General features: G+C 35.0%; 1 long non-coding RNA gene across 1 annotated transcript in view; it reads left to right on the plus strand.

The window, feature by feature from the left end:
• The first annotated feature begins 7,867 nt into the window (after positions 1 to 7,867).
• The window catches only part of LOC107591863 (uncharacterized), a 22,108-nt gene continuing 6,699 nt past the window's right edge, over positions 7,868 to 23,276 (plus strand). The window contains exons 1-2 of the long non-coding RNA XR_001609915.1: positions 7,868 to 7,957; positions 8,074 to 8,193. This is a non-coding gene — a long non-coding RNA (uncharacterized lncRNA). The remainder of the gene's footprint in view (positions 7,958 to 8,073; positions 8,194 to 23,276) is intronic.

Consider the following 23,276-nt stretch of genomic DNA (forward strand, 5'->3'; position numbering starts at 1 on the left):
GACAGCAAAATGGATATGTTTGCATGACTTTCTAACATTTACAGATGAAAAATATACCTGTGACATGTCAGTTATGCACTGAGGAAAATACAACGTCTAAAATGCATTAAACAGCACAGATATATTCACTGTTTGTCATGGTGGATCGATTTGATCCATGATCGACATTAAGGTCTGCTTAAGAACAAGCGTGCACAAATTAGTGAGATTGTGTGAATTTAATTTGTCGTTAATGGAACCGCTTTAGTGCCGATTGATTTGTTAGTTTATTTCAAGTCAGGTTTTGTACTTTAATCCCAGTTTTTCCTCTGGTCTCCGTGGTGTTGTGATTCCTCCTATTCACGAAGCAGCGCGATGAGAGAACGTGCTTGAGAAACAGTTTAGAGAGGAGAAATCAATCTACATATAAAACATTGGTCACAGATTATTGGTCACTAAATAATAAAAGTATAGTGCATCCACTAGTAATTATATATAAATCGGTTTTTACCTATGGAAATATGTTAGAAACGATGCATCGCGATATAAATGACAACTTGTAGCCGATGCACATTTTTTAAACCGATGTATGGCATAGTTCACTTTTTATGCAGATGGCCGATGCACCGAGCGAATCGGGGAATCTTCCCATCCCTAGTGTGTAAGATTAAATCAGGACGCCCTTGTGTCCACTCATGAGTTTTCAATCCTCCTCATCTTGAGAAAAAAAGAGGCCATTTCCCCTCGCCCTCCCTGGAGATCCCAGTATGCAGTCACCCAGCCTTGCTCTCCAGAGGAAGTGCACAAGAGTTTTCAGAATGATTTCGAGGGTGGAAGTGTGATAGCTGGACTCAGAGCAGACAGCATGTGGGAGTTTGGTTCACAGAGAGAGTTTGCCTAGTTGTAATGCGAATATCTCGCCTGGCCAGGCCGTGTTTCCTGTCTGCCCATCCAGAGCTTATAAACGAGACGGCACAGCTATCTGCACAATCAGACAGTGGGCAGAGAACACATCTCTCAACAGCACACACACACACACAGGCTGATGGATCGGGGAACATATCTTGTTAACCGGTTTAGAATAAGTTGTGCTTGTTTGTTCATTTTCTGGAGGTTTTTGGGTGGTCAAGGCATCCTTCTCGACTAAATACATTTAGTTGTGGAAACCAAGTAAAATTATTTGACCATATCTTCTATGAACTACACGGGCTACTCGTCTCATCTAGAATTCAGTATAAAATAATTCTGTTGAGCTCCATAATCTTGCAGCGCAGTAGGCTATCTCACTGAGCTTATTCAAGCGCACAGTCCTCTACGCGTGCTGAGGTCTTCTGGTTCAGGTCTTCTCACTGTCCACAATTTCAGGCACCAAAACCATGGAAGTCACTACAACAAAATCTCTCCCTAATATTTCATTCTTCTATTAAAAGTTATTAAAAGTAAATGCTCAACCTTTACTTCCTGCACATCCTGATTTGTTGCCAATATTGTATTATTGTATTATTGTGTTCATTTGTTAATTATTATTTTTTATTATTTTTATCATATTATTTATTTTTTATTATTCATTATTATTATTATATCATCGTCTTAGTTAAAAATGATAATTGTCATTATAAATAAGTTAGTTAATTAAAAAACTCAGCTAATCAATAAAGTGATTTAAGATATTTAATTAAATACTACTACTACTACTAATAATAATATTAATAATACTTTTTGCTTTTAATATTTCATGCAATTAAATAAAATCTTTAATAGTTTAAAATAATAGCAAATATTAGAATATTATTTTATATATTGCCTACAAAAAAGATTAGGCCTATGTGAAATGCTGTAACAGTTATATGCAAATAAATGGGTGAATAGGTGGTGAACACTACTACTAATAATAATAATAATAATTTTATAATAAATAAGTCTGTTAATTCGGAAAGCAATATGTATGATTATAATTATTATCATTATTAAATTAGTTCATTAAAATACTAATTTTGATAATAATAATAATTATTATTATATTATATAATTATATAATTAAATAAACATATTATATTATAATTTTATTATTAATATTTAAGTATTTTTAATTTCCTAATTTTTTAGGAAGAAGAAAATTATATTATTATTATTATTATTGAACTATTGAAATATTAATAACAACAGCAACAACAACATAATAACTGTAAGATGGAGAACTAAATAACTAACAATAATTGGATGTGAAATTAATGTTTGTAATTGTTAATATTTTTATTAAACTATTATATTAATAAGTGAGAAAGAGAGGGAAATGCTGTTGTTGTGATGCAAGCTCTAAGACTTTCTTATAAGGCTCAATACATTTATCTACACACACTCACACACGAGTCCACAAACAGCAAGGTCAGTCAACACCATTACACATATTTCTTCATTAGAGGCAGCGTTGTGGCCTCAGTGTGTCACAGCACACTCAGAAACTCCACACACACACACACAGGACACACTCGAGACAATTACACAAGCAGTGTTAAATACCATCTGAGGATCATGGGTTCAATCTTTCATTTCTACTTTGTCACAATAATATTCAGAGCCTACAAAAGCTTTACCTGAAGGATCTCAAACCTGAGTTGGGATCTGAATCTAAGAGGTGTGAATTACCAAAAGATGATTAACTTTTCTATAATGCAGTGATTTTAATCCGGAGCTTTTGACTTCAGTTATTGGACTCGGATCCACTGGGGTGGACAATCAGAGTTCTCATCAGAGAGGAGATGAATGAGAGGGATCCTTCTAGGACTTTTACTGAATCAAGGAGAATGATCTGCCTACTGTAGACGAGTCTGTGAAGAATTTTGAGTGTGCGTGAAGGTTTGCGATGTATGAATGTTTTTTGACAACAGTATTTGTTGTTGTTTGTTGTGGTTCAGTGTGCAGAGAAGCCAAACTAATCAATAACAGTAAAACATCCAGGACCGAGCAGGCATAAATGAGCTTTCCAGCATGCTGTTTTTAACATCTTATTAAGGTCTTTACAGGGTTCCTGACTTTCAGCTGATTGATTTAGCTTTTTTTCTCTCTGCTTTCTACTGATTGAGCTCTTATAAAATCATCATAAATTCTTGTAAAATAAATTTTTGCACTTAGCTTTCAAGCTTCATCTGCATTTTCTCTTTTACCCTCATACCAGTGCATAGCTAACTAAAATGGCACCTCTTTTTTTTTATTATTATTATTTTCTTAACTATATTTTTTTCAGTTGTTCAATAGTACCTCAGTTTATTTATTTATTTATTCATTCATTCATTTAGTGCCTGAGGAAATAATTAAATGCTATTCTCATGCAAAGCACTGGGAGGTTCGTTCAGATAATTTATTTAGATTAACCGATTCTGTGAAAAAAATCACCAATTTATTTGCAAATAACATAGTTATTACACATAGTTTAGTCTTTTTTTGTAGGCAATAAATAGAAAATAATATTTAATGCAGCTGATGCATGTATTTATCAATTTTCGTTTCGTTATCATGATGTTTCCTACAGTTTTTGTGGTATAAAGTGTAAACTGATCTGGCAAATGCTCAGATAAATAATATTGTATAGGTAAACTTGAACTCTGGATATGATATTATTTCATCTTTTTATCTTACAGAGCCATTTCAGGTGCCCAACAAGACAGTAGCACCTGCCTAAAAGTCTCATACGGACATACATTAAACCTGCCATGCTGACCCGACCTCTCAGAAATGGACCAGAATACATTTGGCCTTCCTCCATCTGCTCTGATCTCCACACACACATACTCAGGACAATGATGCAAGACCATTTCCTTTGATTGAAATTAATTTATTCGTGCCAGCACACTGGTTTTGGCATCTATTAATTTCCCTTTATTAAATTTCACACCTTCAGCCTTGAAGTTAATTAAAAGAGTGAGAGAAGAGGGTGCTGTATCACCCGGTCTGCTGTCCTTTCTGTCTCCCTCCCTTCATTCTCTTCACCCCTCTCTTTGTTTAAACAATCTCCTAATCGTATTTAAAACAGTCCCAGCTGCACGGAGAGCAGCTCTGTTCTCTGTAACAACTCTATGGACAGCACAATTTGCCTGTCAGAGTTTAACCTGATAGACTCATTTCCATAAACCCTAATCTGTCGTTCTCTTGTCAACTGCCCAGATTGCATTCTCGGACTACTATTGTCAAGTGACGTCTGAAGGCTGCGGAGCTGACGTATGTTCCATACCTGAGACCAGCTGAGAGAGGCTGAAAGAAATAGATTGGGATTGTTGTGGTTATCTGCTAGCAAGGACCCTCACATATTATTCTGAGCGAACTCTATGACATTCAGACTGACTTCTGTGTCTCATTCATGAATAAGACGGAGCTCTGATCCACAGAGTTTAAAAAGGAATCTTATGACAGATTACGGTTGGTTCTTCATTGATAAGCAGTTGCATAACACACATGCTCCCATCATATAAGTCTTGATATAAAAATAGTATAATTAATCTTTTAATAATAATAAATAATATTAATCTATTTTTATATAAATATTATCATTTATAAATATTACAACTCAAAATTGTATTCGTTGAGATTATAATGGCTCTATTCTGTCTGATTTCTAAAAACTGACCATTAAGGGGAGTTACAATTTTCTTGTAAAACATACTCCAATAATCTTTGTTTTATTTATTTATCTTTGTTATATTTAAAATCACTTTTTACAGTTTACATAAAACCCCCTGTTTATCAGTAAATGATGAAGAAAGGCCTTCTTTCGGGATAATTATTATTTTTTTAAATGCATTAAATCAAACCCAGGCAGAACATTGAACAAAATTAAACTCAGTGGGGAAATGTAACTGTTATTAATCATAATTTAAGAGTCAATTAAGTGTGAGGAAAGTCATTTTATTACTTAATTATAGCAGATCTGCATTAACGTTCGAGATGTGGTGTGTTTTGATGTTGAGCAATATAGATTTTTTTAATACAAAAAGGAAAAAAAAGTTACGAAAAGTTTGAGCAGATTTTATATGTTCTCAGCTGTTATGCACCTGCCAATTTATTAAGTAAAATGACAGGTGTTTCTTCATGTGTTCGTTTTATTAATCAGAAATATACTATAATTACATAACCTATAACAAAAACTATAGCATAGTTCTTAAAATCTGATAGAAACCTTGATATATCAGATTGCAAGAAACCTGCATAAGAGGAATGACCCACTACTGCTAAAAGCCGATGTATGCTGATACTAAGAGGAAATTTGATTCCCTAATTAGACAGCACAGTGGCAGAAGCCATCAGTGATTTCCAGTTGGGAGTGAAGAGCCTCATAGCACATCTGCAGAACCAAAGAAAGGGAGAACAGAGACTGAGCTGGGAGACACTTTTACCCACGATACCCTTCTTCTACTGCCCATCTGCTTCCACTCAGGGTAATGGAGTGTTATAGGGCAGTGGTGGCCATTAATTCTGCATGGACAATTTAACAACCAAAGCAGGCGGTCAAAATTGAGAATGTGTGAAGGGTTCTACCCTATAAAAGAAAAGGGTGAAAGATGTCTCATCTCAACTTTATGCATTCATTCTATAATTCAATTCAATTCAAGTTTATTTGTCTAGAGCTTTTCACGATACAAATCGTTGCAAAGCAACTTTACAGAAAATTAAGTTTCTACAATATTTAGTAGTAGCTTATCAGTGGTGACTGTCAGTTAGTGTACATATGGCAGAAATGTACGGAAAAATCAATTAAAGACGTCATCAAACAGACGATGAACACTATTCAAGCAAAACTGATTTGTTTAACCCAAGCTAAAGAATAATAATGTACATTTGATAACTGCAGTACAAGATTATGAGATGTAGATGCAGGACAACCACCTAACAGTGCATTACAATAGTCCAGTCTATAGATCATGAATGCATGAACTAGCTTTTCTGCATCACAAACAGGTAGCATGTGTAGCATACAGATCAAATCAACTACATAAAAAAAAATTATGATAGAGCAATATTTTTTGATTAGTTAGCACTTTTAATTCTGCAATGATACGTTATTTATACTGAAATATAGTTATATTCCTTGTTAAAAAAAGGTTTATAACGTTTATGAACAAATGTGTCGTAGCTTAGCACTGTTTCTAAGATGGAAGAATGCTGTTTTTGTAACATGGGAAATATGATTTTCAAAAGACAAGTTGCTATAAGTAATATCTCTGTCTGAATCTGAATTTAATAGGAGAAAATTATTATTATCCAATCTTTTACATTTTTAACACACTCTGTTAGCTTAGATAATTTAGAAGTTTCGTCTGGTCTTGTTGAGATATATAGTTGAGTATCATCAGCATAACATAATCTCGTATTTTCTAATAATATTACCATGATTTTATTCACACAAACAGCATGTAGCTTGTGTGTCCATTCAGTTCCATCTAGTATAGCTGTGGCCAAAATGGTTCCATATTCCAAATATGCATTTTGTATTCAATACATAGGGTATAGTGAAAAGAAAGGGACTGACGGAATGATTTTGGACAAAATAAATTTAAAGTCAACAACATCAACAAAAGAATCATCAGTTATAAATGCTGATTTCAATATGCTAGCTCAACAGCCTAATTTCAGGGTATAAGCAACAGTAAAATCATATTATATATATATATATATATATATATATATATATATATATATATATATATATATATATATATATACAGTATATACAGTATATGCATACATACAGATTGCATACATTTTCATTTTGCCAATGAATAGGAAAAATTTAATCATTCATTAACTTAATGTGTTTTACGGATAAATAACACACTCGAGAAATATTTACTTGTTTTTTTAATGATTTTTTAGTTAAAGGGGTCATATGATACGATTTCAATTTTTCCTTTCTCTTTGGAGTGTTACAAGCTCTTGGTGCAAAAAGAAAATCTGTAACGTTGCAAAGACTAAAGTCTCAAATACAAAGAGATATTCTTTATAAAATTTAAGACTCTCCGATCACAAATGCAGACATGGTTTTGTTTACACGGCATGATACGCAATGCTTAAAAACACAGTATAAGTCATTATAATCAGTAATTATGTCCCCACTGGATGCAACAAATGCCTCGTTTGTAATGGGATTTATTGGTTTTGTCTCGTGCTGGGAGATGGCATCACAGTATGTTAAGGGGTGTAACATTTCCGTCACACGCTTGAGGTATTCAGCCAATCACAACGCACTGGATAGCTGGCCAATCAGTGTACAACTCGCTTTTCAGAACAATGAGCTTTGTAAAAATCGACGCGTTTCAGAAAGGCGGGCATAGAGGAGCAACAATAATGTACATTATGTGGAAAATAATGTTGTTGTTTTTTTTACCTTAAACCGCATAAATACATTGCATTACACCAAATACACAACATAATGTTCTTTTTAGCAATGTCATATGACCCCTTTAAACATGCAGTATGCTCGAGCTGAAGCTGCCGCTGCCGTGGCGCCTGCGCGTTCAACGCCGCGTGGAAAACACCTGCAAATAAAAGACTTGTTTGTTGCCCACTCAAATGACCTAAACGGTTTCTCGGTTAAATGGTTGTGCTTAAAATATTACGTGAAACATTTATGATACAACATGACAAGGACACAAAGTTAAACTCAATGTAACAAGCCAACTAACAAAGTTCCTAAGAAAGGTGCTTTTTCCGAGTATCATAATTCTGTGACATGAATGAAAAATTGGTTGCAGACCGAAAAAGGTTGACAACCCTTACAATAACTGGAAGCCACGGCACTAATGAACTAATGTAATCCCTGCATCCATTATAATGAAGACTAAAACCACTGAAGAGTCCTCAAAGATAAATTGCTCTGTGTTTCTGGTGATGCAGGCATGATGAATCATCTCTCTGATCTATAACCTCTTGACTCCTGCAGTCTGGATCATGGCAGAAAATTAAGCAAAGAAACAGCAGAGGTGAAGAGGTGAAACGAGACATGGTTTAAATACAACACAAATTACACCAGAGATGCAAGTTTAATCATGCGGATGACTGTAAATTGCTATGACATCTGTATGTTTTTAATCTGTTTTCTCCCAGTTTTACTGCGGTAACTGCCACTGGCTGACAGCGAGGACTAAGACAGTCTGATCAAACTCAGACTCTGAGGTATTCCAGAGAGAGGGAGCGCGCGGAGGGACTCTTTGAAATCAGAGCTGGGTAATCCACTTTTTTATTCCTCTGTCATGTCTTCATCCCTCCGCCAAAGTGCCCTTTCATTAACCTTTGACTCCCGTTGCCATGGCGTTTGAAGTGCTTGGTCTTAACTGGGCTTAACGCTTAAGTCACAGTTTTTTTCCTCTTTTTCTCTCTCATGTCTTTTTTTTTCTGAAAGTATCACTTTCTCACAGGTCTGTTAAAGGGCACAGGTCATGACTCCCTCTAAACTTGTGTTATCAGACTTCTCTTTGCTGCTAGTTATTCAATTAGATAGCAGTGATAAAGATGTGAGTTGGCTGATTCCGGATCAGAGGATTTTTTAAAGGTTCAAATGTTTGAAATAAAGAAATATATCTGTTGCTTGTTTCGGTGTGAACAATTCATCATCCAGTGTTTTCAGTGTTTACTGTAAGAGCAGCTAGGTTAACAGTAAATGTTGCTTCACATAAACTCATCTTTATATGTGCTATGAGCTTAGGTGCTTATTGCATACATTTGTGAACGCACCATGCCTCAACCATCTCTCCAAATTTGTAAGCAAAATCACTTATAAACTGGCAGTTCGCAATAATAGAGGCTTTAAGATCTACCTGCAATGTTCCACCAAAATGAGGGCTTGATGGTTTAATGTTTAAAAATAAAAAAGACAAATATTTTTATTTCGATTATTTATATTCTATATTTAATTTAAATATTATTATTGCAGTTTTACTGATGTACTCTAAAAACATAATAATTCATAATAATCATTATTGAATTAAACACTCATTTTTATTTTACAGTGAGACATTGTAATATTAATCTTATTTAATAATTTTATTTTGTAATATAATAATATATTTGTTTATTTTTATCGGTTTATTATTATTAGCAGTAGTAATATTATCATTGCAGTTATATTTATATATGATCACAAACATTTTGGACAAATTGTGCAGGCCAATAAACAAGCACAGCAAACCTGGATATTTTTTAAAAATAAAAATTTTGACACAACAAATTATGTAGTCTTTGGGACCTTGAGCAAACGGTGGCAGTTGGAGGGGTGAGACAGATAAATACATTGCTAGAGCCATGGCTTAATAATAAAAATAATAACACAACAGTAAGAAAACAAGTGAGTTCAGCATAGGTTTTACTCTCGTTCATCAGCAGAACATTCATTTCTCATGGGATGACACTTGTGGAAGTGTCTCTGTAATCTTTGCACAGTACTGTATTAAGAACCAGCACAGCAGAACAGAGGATGAGATCCCAAACAGAAAGTAGAAGTATGGAGAAAATGAAGTAAACCTATTAGGACAGGTGGATAAAGACAGGAGGAGCCTCAGGAGGAGGGATGGATTAAGAGGGCAAATTCACAGTGCTGACCAACAGAAAGCTGCTTGGTTTGAAAGTGAGTTTTGTGTGAACTGTGATTCATACTCTGCTACACCTGTCAATGGATCTTTTTGCCCACAAAATTTAGCCATAAAGAGCACACATTAAGAGTGTAAATAAGATCAAGATAAATTTTGACCTTACAATAAGTTTTTAAACAACAAAATGATGGAAAGTTTTTGGGGAAGGAGGAGAGAGAGGCTGCAAAGGAAAACAGGACTGTAAAGTTTAATTTTGATGAAAATGCAACTTCTGTGCATGTTCATTTTTTAAGACGCTGTGTGTTTGAGTGTGTGTGAGTGTTGGGTACTACAGAAAGTAGTTTGTGTGTTCAGCATTGATAGAGTTCCAGCATCTGTTGTGTCTCTCTAGAGGTGTTAAATTTATCTCTGTTGAAACACTGGAGAAACACACAAATGCACACTTTGAAAAAGCTAATGTTTACCAGCTGTTTTAGAGCTGTAGATCTGAGTCTTACTGGTTCACTCACTTTGCTTTTGCCCTGACATCTTTCCCTGACTCTTTGTTATCAAAATGAAACTTTTTGAACTTAATGTCTGATGGCCACATTTGGATTCGTCTAAACTGTAATGTTCACATTCAGCCTCCAAGGATTGGAGCCACCAGCGATTGGACTGACAACATTTATGATCAGGCCACTTAAACCACTTTTTGAATGTAACCAGAAATGCATGTGGCCACATTACATTTGTAGTGTAAACGATAATCACTCCAAATGCTGTACATTGCAGACAGCAGCAAAGACTGACCTGTCAGTCAACTGCTGCGTTAAAACAAGGGTTTAACTTTGTCATTTTGTATGTCAGTACTGCCACGCCCCTTGCCAAAGCAGCAAGTTTCGTCTGCTCAGGTTTAGTTAAGGATGGCGTCAATATTGCCATATAATTTTGAGCCGGATTCAGACCCCGAGAATATTGAACAAGAGGATCGCGCAGAACCTTTGCACGCACGGATATTGCAAGACAGAGTGGTAACGTTATTTTTTTGTTGTTGTTTTTTTTGGCTAAATCATGTTTTAGATAGGATGTCAACAACTGCTTAAAAAAAACTGCATTTACTATGTACAGATAAGTGTATAGGCGTGGACTTTGAGATTTGTAATTTTGTATATCTTTTTTATGCCCAAACATACACACTACACACTGACTAAAATTCAAAAAGTGAAAAAGCATAATAGGACCCCTTTAAAATATTTTTATCAATAATTTATTCCTGTGATGTTTCATCAGAATTTTCCTGTCTCCAGTATCACATGATCCTTCAGAAATCAAATTTTTTTTTATCAACATCAATGTTGACAACAGCTGTGTTGAATAATATTTTTGTGGAAACTGTGATACATATTTTTTCAAGGTTCCTTGATGAATAGAAAGTTCAAAATAACAGCATGCATTAAAAAAAATGTTGCACCAATATAGCTGTCACTTTTAACCAATTGTATGCATTCTTGTTGTATAAAAGTATTAATTTCTTAACATTTTGGGATAATAGTGTGACTTAGCTTTTTTCTTTTGCTGTTTTGTTTTGTGTGTGTGTGTGTGTGTGTGTGTTTCATCTTCATTAACATGCATTAACATGGAATAGTAAGTGATGTAATTGGTCACAAAATCCACACACAGGTGGTCACAGGAGATGCATTTGAAACGCATGTTACTACCAGGTATAAATGACGATGTGTCTCGCCTGACCACTTGTGGTCTGCTCACCCGAGACGAATGTTAATACAAACTGTTATGCTTAAAAGAGACATTTGCATTCATATAACCATCTTTAATGGGGGGGGGGGGGGGGGGGTCAGAATACCTGAATGATCAAATATGTATGTCATAGGATCTACGTATTATATGAGCAACAAATATAGCTCTGAAATAAATACAGTGTCTGAAAGATTTATTCTGAATGCTTATTAGATGCAATTTCCTGTGTTTACACCAAGTGCATTTCAGACTTTTTGGCAGGAAAAGAAATTAACTGAAAATTAATCGCCCTTTCAGAATTCTACAGGGATGTTATATTTGCTTCAACAAATTGAAGGACTAGAACATGGAATTACCCGTGTCTGTATACATAATAACATGATTCATTTCAGCAGATTAGCTGTGAGTGGAGGGTAATTGTATGCTTGTGTTTCTCAGCAGGTGGGGATCAGTAAAATAGCGATTCACACTCTCAGGTTCTCAAAGATCTTCTGGCTCTGTGCTCGCCTGTCAAATACAAACTAAGCTGACCAGACACCCTCGTTTTTTGGAGACAGACTCTGTTTTTGGTAGCTTATCCCTGGCTCAAGATGTCCTCAGAAATGTGCTTGTGTTTTAATGCATATTCAAAACAGTGGGGGGGGCTATATACCTTATTTAGATATTGCTAGCTATTTCACATGCAAATCAACATTATGTGTAGAGTTGAGGTTAAAAGTTAAAAGTTTATGTTTATGAGAAACAGGTAAGCATCTTTTTTTAGTTTCTGAAGGGCAGTACTAAATGCAAAAATAAGATTGTTTACTCTAAACACACTTTTTTTTTTTTTTTAAAGCAAAAATATTACTCATGAGCAACCATTACAAAACAAAAAACTGTTGTGGATCACGTAGGTAACGACACACAGTATTAAGAATCGAGCATAAACTTCTGCACAAGCACAATAAATTGATCGGGTAACAGTAAAGACATTTTTAATGTTACAAAAGTTTTCTATCTCCAAAAAATGCTGTGCTTTTGAATTTTCTACTTATATTGGAGAGAAAAAAAATGTATATCATGGTTTCCACAAGGGATGCGCCGATTCGATTCTCATATCGGATACCAGGCTCTGATACTGCCATTCTTTGCCAGATCGGGTATCGGTAAGACAGGGCCGATCCAAATCCGATATTGTGCATGTATTCTGTGTTACTGTTAAGCCGCACAAAAGGCATAAAAGCATTATAAAGCACAATAATGTTTTCTCCAAGTCTTCTGAAGCCATATGATAGCTTAATGTGAGGACAATATGTAAGCCCTTACATTAAAGTTCGGGTAAACTCTTTTCTCCGCTGCGGCTGTCAGTCATTCTCCATTCAGCATTCAAACCCTGGTCGCGCTGGGTTACAACAGTCTCTAAAGCTCTCTCCAAGATCATTGTGTCCCCATTATTATACTTGATTTGTAGATAAATGTCAATGATTTTGCAAGTATAAACTGTATGTATATTGTCATATGTACACATGTTACAGCAATGTGGGTGAGTAGCTGACAGATGTGCCATTATTGTATTAAAATTTTGGCTTTCTAATACAAACAGTCTCTGAGAAACTACAGGAAATGCAAAAAGTGTTGCAATCGTCCCCACTCTCCCCTAACATTTACCAGATTTAGTGCTACACTTTTATTTCTTCCCCACTAAATAATGTTTTTTCACTAAATGTTTGGATTTATAGAATTATTGTGCACTTATTTTTCTAGAATAACTTTTGCTGCTGAATTATCCACTAACCTATGTATTTATGTCATAGATTATGAATATATTTCATTTCTTTTTATTTTCTTTCTAATGAAGTAGTCTGTATTTTGTAGATTGTGAAAGAGTGATGATCAGTTCCACACAGAGATATGGAAATTATAGATTGATTTAAAAGAAGAATAAAAAAACAAGCTGCACTGACTCTGAAGTTCAGCTTAGCTGGAATCACAGGAATAATTTACGTTTTAAAATATATTAATAGAGAAAAGTTATTTTAAATTGTAATAATATTTCACAATCTTATTAATTGTTAATTGTTTTTACACATAACCTTGGTGAGCATAAGAGACTTATATTATCATAATACTTATGAGTCTGGGTCGCCCTGCGCCACACACACACACACCTGAGGAAACAGGAAACAAATTAGCCAGTGTTTATAAGTAAGAACCCTTGTGTAACAGCTGTCCAGATGTTTGCCTGCCTGACCTGAGCCTCATAACCACTACAGAGACACCTGGCCATAATGCTCACACTCTCTGGCCATATGTCAATGCACACACACGTCTATGGCAGCTGAGATGCACCAATATAAATAATAGAGCAATCTGCTACTCTGCAGTTTTCTGGTCTTGCCTTATAATGTTTTTAACATTACAGTATGTGAGACCACCATCATAATCTTTCTTCATGCATTTTGTTTCTGTATGATTTTGTTGTGTGCTTGTATTTCAATTTGAAGAATCCTTTATCTTGAATCCTTTGTTTTAAAATTCAGTATGAATGCACATAAAAATGACTACACAACTGATTTGCATGAATATTAGTTGAAGATGAAGGTGACCGCAGTACAAGCAGGGAAGGTGATTAACCATGCTGTTTGACATGAGCGGCCCTATTTGAGTCTTAGATCCAATTTTAGAACAACAAAGACGTATTTCTACTAGCATTCCCTTCCACACACAAAAGACAAATCATTTGATCCCCCCTCAGAAAAAAGAAACACACATACAAGACACAGATTTCAGTGTCACCCTTGATACACCTCACTTTAATCAATTCTAATCTGTCTTATAGTAAAATATTATTCATATGTCTCCATGTACCAGATCAGAAAAGCAGGATTCACTTACAAACTCATGCAATCTTACTTTTTAATAACTTAATTTCTTCTTTATCCATTTTACTTTCTTCTTGCATTTTTGATTTGACTCCTTCGTTCACATTGGTGGAATTAAACAGAATAGAGAGAGTGAGAAAGAGTTTCTGCATTTTATAATAACTAGTGTTTTAGATTTTTGTCTTACTCCAAACATGCACTATTAAAATGAAAGGTTCTTTATTATCGTGTATGTTTCTATATAGTGGTAAAAGGTTATTTAGAACATTCAAATGGTCTTAACCCTAAGAACAGAATTTGTCCTTAAAATAAAGTGTAACCGAAGTAATTAAATTTTTCTGACCCAATCAACAGATTTGTTCTTGTTTTAATTGTAAACTCAATTCATTTTGATCAGTTTTACAGAAAACAAGACTTCTGTTACATATATGCCTTTTATTATGTCATTCAGTTCACCTGTTGTCTGTTAATCATCTCATCAATCATCATTCTTATAAGTCCTCAGTTCTCCCTTGGTCTTGGTCCGTTCTCCGTCTATGTTAAGTTGGTTTCCGTGCCTGTTCTCCTGGATTTGTCTGATTAAAAAGACTTTTCGTTGATCTCCTTCGTCTTCGTGCAGTTTGTATCACCAACGTGTGACAACTACTGTATATATCTTCTGTCATTTTGCTTTTTTAATATATCTTTATTTAAGAATCTTTAGACAGACACACATACTGAGGAAGAACATCACATTTTGACCAGGTAGTAAATGTTATTTCCATATTCTAGTTAGGCTACTTTGCTTTTCTAGAATAACTTTTGCTGCTGAATTATCCACTAACCTATGTATTTATGTCATAGATTATGAATATATTTCATTTCTTTTTATTTTCTTTCTAATGAAGTAGTCTGTATTTTGTAGATTGTGAAAGAGTGATGATCAGTTCCACACAGAGATATGGAAATTATAGATTGATTTAAAAGAAATTAGACAGACACACATACTGAGGAAGAACATCACATTTTGACCAGGTAGTAAATGTTATTTCCATATTCTAGTTAGGCTACTTTGCTGATTGTAAAATGAATTAAAAATTATGGACAGCTGTTGGAAGTTGTATTTTCAATCTGTTGCTAATACAACTCATTGTGTGCTCCCTAGACATTTACATTTAGAGAACATACTGACATACTGTGTTCCCTTCAGTTTATTACTTCAATTTTCTTTAACTGCTTTTAAATGGTCTTTAAATTTACCCTAAGACCTGCAGAAACCCTAAAAGAAAAAATGGTTCTTTTAAGAACTGTCCACTGAAAGGTTCTTTGGGGAACCAAAAATAGATCTTCTGCCAAATCCCCATTTTGAACCTTTATTTTTAAGAGTGTAGTTGTTTACATGATGTTACTGTGTGTGTGTGTGTGTGTGTGTGTGTGTGTGAGCGCGCGCGCGCATGTGTGTGTGTGTGTGTGTGTTGGATTGTGTTGTTCTGGATCTGATAGCACACTGGCATTAATCTTTGGAAAGCTGCTTTTGATAACCCCAGCAGGTGCAGGACAGAGAGATTCATCTGCAGTCATAGTCCGACGGCAGCTCTGAGACTCTGGCAGGAAGGAAGAAGCATGGATGCTGTCTTCCCATAATGCCCCTGTGCTTTCCTTCTAACATATGAACTCTGACTACAGTGGAGAAAGATGCTAGTCTGCAGAATTTGGCTCTCAGTATAAAAAATGCAGAAATAAAGCCCTCGTTCAGCAGTATGTATGAAATATGGGAGCCAGCTTTAGAGAAAATATAAAGTCAATAAACATCTACAAAAAACAGCCATTAGCTAGATGGGGTGGAAACTGTTTCTGCTCTGCTGAGTTTTCTTGCTGGCTTGTCGTGTGTCTGTGTCACTTGTTGTGTCACTAACGCTGCATAAACAGTTGACGAGGTGTGCGGTCTCACTGCAGGTCAGTGCAGTGGGAGTATGACTTTGTTGATGGTTTTGTAATGTGTTCTGGCTTCTCTGGTCTTTTTTTCAGCAGCTTGTTTTCCCTCAGGCTTTAAACCTAAACCTCATGAACTGCCTGCAGGAACATTTTAGATTAGTGTGCCAGTCTTGTAATGTTAAACCTAAAACTAATTATATTAGCAAAGCATAATTACAGACTATTTAAAAATTAAAATTAGGTGAACTTATTCAGCAAGAATGCATTAAACTGATCAAAAGTGACAGTAAAGACATTTATAATGTTACAAAAGATTTATATTTTGAAGAAAATCTAAGAGTTTTCCCTCAATAAACTTCTTATTTGCTGCTTATTGATAATAAGTTAGATACTTGTTTGTAGTAATGTTTAGGTATTAAGGGATCTAGAATATGGTCGTGCAGAATAAGGCATTAATATGTGCTTTATAAGTACTAATAATCAGCTAATATGCATACTGTACTAAACAGCTAGTTAATAGTGACTAGTGTTGCCTAATCTAAAGTGTTACCAATTTATGATTTGAATAACAGCCCAAAATATTTGTAATTGTGCTTTGTGCATATGTCAACAAAGTAAAAGGGTACTTTTGCAAGGATAAATAATGCATTTTTTTAAAGGTAAAAACATGTCAGAGAGGATCTGACTTTAATTCAACTCTGAAAAACCTCCTTTCGCATGTGAAGATTGAGATGAAGAGCCAGCCAAATGCACTATTGTCTTTTTCTTGAAAAGCTTCAGCTCAATTAAAGAGAAGCCACCTATAGTGGCTGCTACTCTAGATGATAAAAAAGTGTCCCACATTTGGCTGCTGGTGGGTGTTAAATTTCACACCTTGTTCATTATACAACAGGTAGACTTTTATAGATGATTGTTTTCTGTCAAGCTCATTATATTCCCTGCTACGTCTAGCCAGTCAGTTTTTCTCTAAATAAACATTCTGCAAGCAACTCTCACCTCAGCGTGACTTCATTAATTGCAGTTTTCACACTAATAAATATCCTTTATTGGACATTTCAGTCTTTAATGTGGCCTGTGAGTAATGGAGCTTTATGAGACGGAGCATTTGGATTAGTTGTTTAGATTAATAATAGTTTAATTTTCTTTTTATCAGTCACTGGTGGTGACAAAGTGGCCAGGCCGGTAACACAGACTGTCTGTAATCAACCTATAAATACTGCTGCTGGGCTTCTATCTTTAGCAGTTTAATAAGACACGCCGCTCTCCATGTACCGCAGTGGGAAATGAAGACAAACAGTGTTTCTTTGTAAAGTAAGTGGCTTGGAGAGGCTTGTGGCATAGTGGTGCAGGTATTGGAGTGTTGTTAGTGTCCAGTTTTGTTTTGAATGGTTTTGTGTGTCCTCACAGACCAGTGTAATCTTTCTCTGTGTGAGTAAAGGGAAACAACAGTGTAAGCCTCTTGGTCTTGTGTGTGCCATACAAAATGCTAGCTGTGCCCGTTTCTATCCAGAACTGACAAAGAATGAATGCTTTCAACCGCATTCCCGGATGAGCTGCCACACACGGCTGTTTTCTGATTGTGTTCTTGTGTTTCCTGCTGACTTTAGTCCAGTTGTCTTGGGTTGATGGAGGGGGCAGGAGACTGTTCGTCCAGTCCTTCCAGCCTCCTGGCATGCAAACTAACTCCCAGACACACACACAGCGTCTATGCAGGCTTAATCCCATTGGCTGCGTGTGCCTCCAACACTCCAGACGACTGAGGAATTATCATCTGTTTAACACATTTTCATTTATAACAAGGCAGACTGTGATACCAACACAGAACTGGACATGAATTTAAAAACTGACCCTAGTTCCTTTCTTAATGCATGCTGATGGTCTTTTTTGTACATGATGTACTTGTGCACATTGTTCCAAATTTTAAAAAGGAACGTCATATCCATTTTTGCTGATCATTTGGACAATGTTAACCAATAGTCAAATAGTTATTTTAGGCATAGTTTCAGCAAACTTTCTAAACTAAGATCAGGCTCATTCAGATATGTAAAATCCGCTTTTCATGATCCGTACAATTCCTGATGGAAAAAAATCATTACTTTTTTTATTTCATTCATTTCTTTTTTTTTTCACTTACACTACCGTTTACAGGTCTGGGGTCAATGTTTTCAACAAGTCTGCATTTATTTGATCAAAAATACAGTAAAAAAAATATACAGTTTTTTCCTGTGAGGGCAAAGCCAAATTTTCAGCAGCCATTACTCCAGTCTTCAGAGTCACATAATCCTTCAGAAATCATTCTAATATGCTGATTTGGTGCTTGAGAAACATTTCTTATTATTATCAATGTTGGAAAATGTGATACTTTTTTTACCAGGATTTTTTTCTTTGATAAATGCAAAGTTCAAACGAGCAGCATTAATTTGTAATTGTAAAGACATTTATAATTTTACAAAATATTTGTGTCCCTTTTGATCAAAATGCATCCTTGTGGAATAAAAGTATTTTTAATTTATTAATTAATTTCTTTTAAAAAAAGTCTTACTGATTCCAAACTTTTAAACAGTGGTGTACATTGTTTTACTTGGAAGTATTTCACATTACAGAAGAAAAATATGAACTATGAAAAGTTAGCGTCTTGCATTCATACAGTCCTATAAGCTTCAGTGTGAGTGTATTTTGGCATTTGTTTTGTAAGTCTAATATGAAAGTGAAATTGTGCTCTAAAGAGGACATTCCAATTATATGAAACAGTGTGTCTTATTCTCTAATAATTGCGTAAAATATGGGTTCTTAGTTGTGTAGAAAAGGTTTTAATTTAAATGTATTCTTACCACCATTAAAGTGTGTGAGTCTGAGTGTGTAGTTAGTTAGTACTTAACATAATACACACTCATAAAAGTTCCATATAACAATTTTAGTTATTCTGAAATAAGTACAATTATTGTATGATTACTGAGTCATTTAATTTTTATAACATGAAAGCATGAAAACTTCTTTACACATTCCATATTTCTAAGGCCACCAGCTGTTGCATGTATGTGGTTTGCGTTGGTTCTAAATTTAATCCTAAATTTAGAAAAACATGCTAAACCTTTGATGACTCAGTTCTTAATTAACTCATTACCAAGGAATGTTTCAGACTGAGAACAGGAAGAAAAAAAAAAAAAAAAAAAATCCCAGGCACACACACACAATGTCTATGCAGGCATAATCCCATTGGCTGTGTGTGCCTCCAACACTCCAGACATGGCCAGATGACTGAGGAATTATCATCTGTTTAACACATTTTCATTTATAACAAGGCAGACTGTGATACCAACACAGAACTGGACATGAATTTAAAAACTGACCCTAGTTCCTTTCTTAATGCATGCTGATGGTCTTTTTTGTACATGATGTACTTGTGCACATTGTTCCAAATTTTAAAAAGGAACGTCATATCCATTTTTGCTGATCATTTGGACAATGTTAACCAATAGTCAAATAGTTATTTTAGGCATAGTTTCAGCAAACTTTCTAAACTAAGATCAGGCTCATTCAGATATGTAAAATCCGCTTTTCATGATCCGTACAATTCCTGATGGAAAAAAATCATTACTTTTTTTATTTCATTCATTTCTTTTTTTTTTCACTTACACTACCGTTTACAGGTCTGGGGTCAATGTTTTCAACAAGTCTGCATTTATTTGATCAAAAATACAGTAAAAAAAATATACAGTTTTTTCCTGTGAGGGCAAAGCCAAATTTTCAGCAGCCATTACTCCAGTCTTCAGAGTCACATAATCCTTCAGAAATCATTCTAATATGCTGATTTGGTGCTTGAGAAACATTTCTTATTATTATCAATGTTGGAAAATGTGATACTTTTTTTACCAGGATTTTTTTCTTTGATAAATGCAAAGTTCAAACGAGCAGCATTAATTTGTAATTGTAAAGACATTTATAATTTTACAAAATATTTGTGTCCCTTTTGATCAAAATGCATCCTTGTGGAATAAAAGTATTTTTAATTTATTAATTAATTTCTTTTAAAAAAAGTCTTACTGATTCCAAACTTTTAAACAGTGGTGTACATTGTTTTACTTGGAAGTATTTCACATTACAGAAGAAAAATATGAACTATGAAAAGTTAGCGTCTTGCATTCATACAGTCCTATAAGCTTCAGTGTGAGTGTATTTTGGCATTTGTTTTGTAAGTCTAATATGAAAGTGAAATTGTGCTCTAAAGAGGACATTCCAATTATATGAAACAGTGTGTCTTATTCTCTAATAATTGCGTAAAATATGGGTTCTTAGTTGTGTAGAAAAGGTTTTAATTTAAATGTATTCTTACCACCATTAAAGTGTGTGAGTCTGAGTGTGTAGTTAGTTAGTACTTAACATAATACACACTCATAAAAGTTCCATATAACAATTTTAGTTATTCTGAAATAAGTACAATTATTGTATGATTACTGAGTCATTTAATTTTTATAACATGAAAGCATGAAAACTTCTTTACACATTCCATATTTCTAAGGCCACCAGCTGTTGCATGTATGTGGTTTGCGTTGGTTCTAAATTTAATCCTAAATTTAGAAAAACATGCTAAACCTTTGATGACTCAGTTCTTAATTAACTCATTACCAAGGAATGTTTCAGACTGAGAACAGACTGGATGCGGTCACGTTAGTCTTGGTGGCATTAGCTGAGAAAGACAAGCATGAAAATGCCACCATGAACAGACTGAGTGCTGTAAATGTCATCAGATCTCTATTGTGGGGCTGGTTCTTTAACACAGAAGATGTCACTTTACATGATGGCCATTTGAATTCGGCAGTGATGCTAGGAGAGCGAAGAGAACTGAGTTGTGTTAATGTACGTGTGTGTGGTTAATGATGCGTGAATGCTGTGAGGAGAGACTGGCGATTGAGAAGCAACTATTGCCTTATTGACCTCTTCATCTAGTCACATCCCTCTTCCTCTTTTGCTGTGGATTGTGTTGTTTTAATGATCAAGAATTTATTCCACCCCAACAATTGTCATAAGCATTGTTAGTTTCAGTCTCTAATACAATATTCTCTGCCAGTCTGACAACAAAATTTGTATTTGTTGTTGTGACTGCCCCAACCTTTTCATGTTGCATATCTATTTATAGCTAATTCGCAATGCTTTGCTAAGTACATCAAACATGTGGAGTAATTTTGTGGTTGACAACCCATGATGGTAAATAATTAACATAAAAATGCTGAATTAAATGTGTGATAAATTGTAATCAATGCTCAGCGAGCAGGAAAACTAATTCTATGCATGCTAAAAAATGCATCACGCTGTATAAATAATAATTTTTGTGACACATGCTGTGTGTAAGTGAATGCCATATGGCAAGGCGAGGCAAGGCAAGTTTATTTATATAGCACATTTCATACACAATGGTAATTCAAAGTGCTTTACATAAAAGAAATGAAAAAAATAATAAAAACAAAAAAATAGTAATCACAACAATAAAACAAGGAATTTAAAACTTTGAAAATGATTTACAAATTGATTTAAGAGGTTTAAAATGAATTTAAAACAGTTAAGAATAGAAAATGATTATACATAAAATATAGTGCAATCAGTTCGGACATTGCACAGTGCTCATTCAGTAAATGCACAGCTAAACAGATGAGTTTTGAGTCTGCATTTAAATGTGACTAATGTTTTAGCACATCTGATCTCTTCTGGAAGCTGATTCCAACTGCGGGCGGCATAATAACTAAAAGCGGACTCCCCTTGTTTTGTGTGAACCCTTGGTATTTCTAACTGACTCGATCCTAATGATCTGAGTGGTCTGTTAGGTTTATAATCAGTGAACATATCTGGTATGTATTTAGGTCCTAGGCCATTGAGTGATTTATAAACGAGTAAAAGTACTTCTTTTACAATCCATTCACCTTGAGAACATCATCTTTGTTTCCAAATGCAATGACTTCCGTTTTTTCCTTGTTTAACTGAAGGCAGTTCTGGCACATCCAACTGTTAATTTCATCAATGCATTGGCAGTTATTAGCGCGCATGCCGCGCGTCTACATTTGAAATAACGAACTTGAGCTTGCAAAAGACGCGATATGTGAATGGCCCCTAACGCCGAGTACACACTGCACGATTTTCAAACTCGTTGGATCGCCGTTGTTTTCACACTGCATGACTATCTGGGATAGCATTCAGTTGCTGCTGTGTTCACATTGCACAATGGATCCACGACGGGGTTTCACATAGCATGACTTCACAATAGGAAGACTCGCTGACAGCTCTGCCTGGTCCGCAAACTACGTTTCACAACAAAACACAAGCGAGAAGTGATAAGGAAATAACGCAAGAACACGCGTGTGTCAGACCTAAGTTCTCCAGCGAGACTGTAATTATTTAAAAACAAAATATATAATTTGTAAAAATATATAAATAAAAATATATTTGTTCAGCTGATAAAAGACTACCTTTTCAATAATCTTTCCTATAAAAGGAAGATTTGATATGGGTCTATAGTTGCTCAATATGGTGTTATCAAGATTGCTCTTTTTCAGAAGGGGTTGAAATGACTGTACTGACCAAATGACACTTGCTTGCATTGATAGACATCTTTAAATAGAGCAGCTACACCTCCACCTCTCCTAACAGTCCTGCAAACACTCATGAAAGTGAAGTTAGGAGGGGCTGTTTCATTGAGGACCGTTGCACTGCAGCTGTCTTCTAGCCATGTTTCATTTAGAAACATAAAATCCAGGTTGTTTGTGGTTATTAAGTCATTGATTAGAAATTATTTATTTTTTAGTGAGCGAATGTTTAAAAATGCTAACTTGATGGCATTGCATTTTGTCTCAACAGCAATATTAGTTTGATGCATAACAGGCCGCAGATTAGATGAGTCAGCCGTACGGCTTGAGAAGGCCTTAGACTTTCTATCACGTGATAAAACAGAAATAGAGAAAACTACAGGCACACTGGATTCCAGCTTGTTCTGTAAACATTTGTGAATGTTGCTGCATTTTTTAGTTGATATCTGGGGGCTTGCAGCAAAAGAGTGAGAAAGTTTGGTCCCAGCATAAACCAGTTCCTCCATTTTCTGTGAGAAGCTTAGAAGTGGAGATGCTGGAGAGAGAGATAATGTGTCTGGTGAGATGGGCTGTGGCTCTGGTGTTTCTGGTGGCTGAAATATGTTGTCCTGGCTTCCCTGGCTGTTTTCCAGAAA

This window comes from Sinocyclocheilus grahami, unplaced genomic scaffold (genome assembly GCF_001515645.1).
Source record: "Sinocyclocheilus grahami isolate Dianchi unplaced genomic scaffold, SAMN03320097.WGS_v1.1 scaffold146.1, whole genome shotgun sequence".
Lineage (NCBI taxonomy): Eukaryota > Metazoa > Chordata > Actinopteri > Cypriniformes > Cyprinidae > Sinocyclocheilus > Sinocyclocheilus grahami.